The sequence below is a fragment of the Haliotis asinina genome, unplaced genomic scaffold, assembly GCF_037392515.1.
Source record: "Haliotis asinina isolate JCU_RB_2024 unplaced genomic scaffold, JCU_Hal_asi_v2 scaffold_18, whole genome shotgun sequence".
In the NCBI taxonomy this organism is placed as follows: Eukaryota; Metazoa; Mollusca; class Gastropoda; order Lepetellida; family Haliotidae; genus Haliotis; species Haliotis asinina.
In genome coordinates this window covers 1,310,550-1,313,924 of record NW_027133890.1, presented here as the reverse complement: position 1 = coordinate 1,313,924, position 3,375 = coordinate 1,310,550, and the positions used below count along the sequence as shown (strand labels likewise).

Below are 3,375 nucleotides of genomic sequence, written 5' to 3'. Positions count from 1 at the left end.
TCTGACAGCCCAAAGGTATAGGGACGAAGTCTTGAGGCCAGTTGTTTTGCCCTTTGTGCGTCAACAGCCAAGAGGTGTTCTTTTGCAACAGGACAATGCACGTCCGCATACTGCCAGAATCGTTGAAGATTACCTCAACAACGCCAACATCAACGTTTTGCCCTGGCCAGCACGTTCCCCAGACATGAATCCCATTGAACACCTCTGGGATCATCTCGACAGACAGCTAAGACAACGACAGCAACCACCAGCAAATCGCCAACAATTGGAGCAAGTTCTCTTGGAACTGTGGCAGAGGATTCCTCCTGACGTCATCAGGCGTTTGACGACATCAATGCGGAGACGTGTACTAGCGTGCATTGATTCAAGGGGTGGACACACTAGGTACTGAGTGCTCAGACACTTCCAAGATTCAGTTTTCCACACACTCTGTGAATGCAATCCTCTGTGTAAACTTTCACGTCCACCCCATGTGTCATCTACCTCACTTCCTGCATGCATGAACATTGACAGGGCATCAACAAATACAGTTTTTGCTGTGTAAATGGCTTATCTTTCTTATATAAACATTCTTTCTGACATTTTTTTGTTTTTGTCGTTTTTAACACAAATAATGTCGGGTGATAAGTTTCTTTTGCCCATGAGTTTATTTTAAAGAATGACAAAAATATGGGCTTTTACAACGCTACATTTCAGTGTACATTATTCAACTCAATCCTGGATCATTAATGAAATGAAATTGTTCACCCTCCAATTCACTCAGAGAGGTCAGATGTATGTCTCAACTATTTGCGGCAAACACTAAATTCATTTAAGAAACAGTTAGCTCTGCGTAGGATAAGATTGAAATTTTATGTACTCTTTCAGTAATTTCATACATATGTGTTGAACATAATTATATATCTGCTATATTTAACGCATTTGATATAACCTTTTAGGGTGCTGTGAGACAAATCTTGACACGACTGCTCCTGGATGATCACCCTTGCCTATCGAAGGTACGTGTTTATGTTGCTAGGTAACTCAGACATAACTTCATTTTGAATATTTCATTAATCCACTTCCCTACGTATATTTTCTCAAAATGAAAAATACTAAAGTAACATTTGCAAATGGATTTGAATAGCCGGTAAACTAAATCAGCTTAACTTTACACCTGTATGAAACTGCAACCAAACTGACCCCTTGATTTTACAATGCTTAATTACTGCAAGGCTATGTCATGTGATATAACTAAACTTCTTTTATCATGATCTTTATGTCAGTTGTTCACTTACCGGTTGCACAACTTTGGCAAACAGGATGTACACAGAATGGCACGAAATAACGTAAAGGATGGTTAGCCTGTTTGGATGTTATTTTAAATCATTTAACCAAAAAATGGTAAACTTTCAGAACAATATATGTATTCAAAGTGATAAATCTGTAGTTTGCTTGGGTGTATAATTTTCACTGACGATCTTTAGCTTTAATTAGACATTGTGTTGAATGAATGAATGAATAAGTGCAAGGAAAATGATATTTGTTTTTATTTCAGTACAGCTGATGACGAGGACTCTATGAATATAGTATAGTCAAAGAAACAAGTGACTACATCACCAAGGATGGTCAGTAGGATCAAGGTAATTTTTACTCAACTGCCAGTCATTATGAATAGTTAATGATTTAATTAATAGTGTAAAGACAGGCAGATTTATGGGTGTTAACTTCAGTAACCAAGTCAGCATGGATTATGTGAATACCTTTCCCTAACAAATGCACTAAAATATGTGAAACATGCTGTATAGTACTTTAAACATTTATTTGAAACATTTATTTACAGAGGCGTTTTGTAGAATGTGACGGAACAGCCGTGACGATCTGAAGAGACAAGAAACCGGAGAGAAAGCGTCCCACAGAACAGCAGCAAACAAAACAAAAAAACCCCCAAAAAAACCCAAAAATGAAATCCGTAAGTATATCTATTCGAATAATAACATTTAACAATTCTTTTCATCACATGCATGTCTGATGACAGATACTAAGTTTCAGAAATATACATTTGAACGGGTTTTTTTTGCTTTTTACATTCTTAAGATATGTAACACATGATTCAGATCATTATTTCATAAATCATAACATAAGAATCAAGTCAGTTAATGATGATATATAAACATGTTACCACACTTCAGTGACTACATGTCACTGCAGAGCAACAGATTGTGTGTCCATAAGAAAATAGGACATGTCATTAAGTGTGAACTGCTTAACTTGTGTTGATGTGATAATTCAAGAAGGCTTTTTTTGTCTCTAAACTTCCTTTTTAATAATTTGCAATCCTTCTTGGCATTATGGTACATCTATTGACTGATTTTTGTTCAATGTACATTTTCCAGAAAATTGCACTGCGCATGAAAGCTTGGAAACTATTGTTCGGCCAGATCGACGAAAGGAAAGGGTTTCAACTATGCTCACCTTGGAAATGATGGATGACAGTCAAGGGGTGCAAGTGTTAGCTATAGCATGTTTTTAAAAATATTTTTGTCATAAGTTATAAATGTTGATCTGTTATTTTAGTGCTATATCTTTTTATTAGATATATGTTTGATCTATATTTGTCCGAAAATAAAACAGTGAATCTTATTGTACCTTTTGTTTTTCTTTATGCATACGTTATGATTGTACACAAACTCCTTATATTGTCTTTGCCAACCAGGAGTAACAAGAAAGTTATAAGCAATGACACACATTGAATGATTCCTGTGAACTCGAGTAAATGAAATGATGTGGAAAGTATTCTGGGAACAGAAACTCTGCGGAAACTATGTAGGTCAGTTTGTAACTGAAACTCTGCGGAAACCTGATGGAATCTTGGTAACTGATGTCACATACTAGAGTAAAAACCAAACCCCAGATTTAAACGTTAATGCAATTTATTAACTAAATCTATCTTATTTACAATAAACCATTTAGGTTCGCCTTCACACCTGCATTCTCACCTCATCAAATACCCTCGTACTCTTTCCCTGCACACTCACGCACGTCCATCACACTTTACTCTCCAACTATACGCACATACAGTCATATCAACACTCCCATCAACTCACAATATCACAACACTACAAATGTCTTTAAAGAAACGCACAACAAATCATATACTTATATTATTTACACTGAAGATGGAATAGACAATAAAAATTCATTGAAAGCACACATCAGTCTATTATTGTTCACTGTTCCCATCACAATCGATGTTGTTGTCCTGTCAGCATATGTAGGGGTTCAAACAGTTTATGATTTCTGTGGTATATTAGGAGTCCTTCCCCTGCGTGTTAATCTTCACACACTTGGTTGGCATGTCACTTTGATCCCTAATGATCAAACGGTGCAGCCTTA

General features: G+C 36.3%; 1 long non-coding RNA gene across 2 annotated transcripts; it reads left to right on the top strand.

Moving 5' to 3' along the window:
- Nucleotides 1–898: 898 nt before the first annotated feature.
- Nucleotides 899–2,528, top strand: LOC137269936 (uncharacterized). Of its 2 annotated transcripts, none has more exons than XR_010955078.1 (4): nt 899–998; nt 1,543–1,622; nt 1,823–1,951; nt 2,376–2,528. It is a non-coding gene; the product is annotated as an uncharacterized lncRNA (long non-coding RNA). The 2 variants fall into 2 exon arrangements; XR_010955077.1 differs by having other exon boundaries at nt 1,538–1,622.
- The last annotated feature ends 847 nt before the right edge of the window (nt 2,529–3,375 follow it).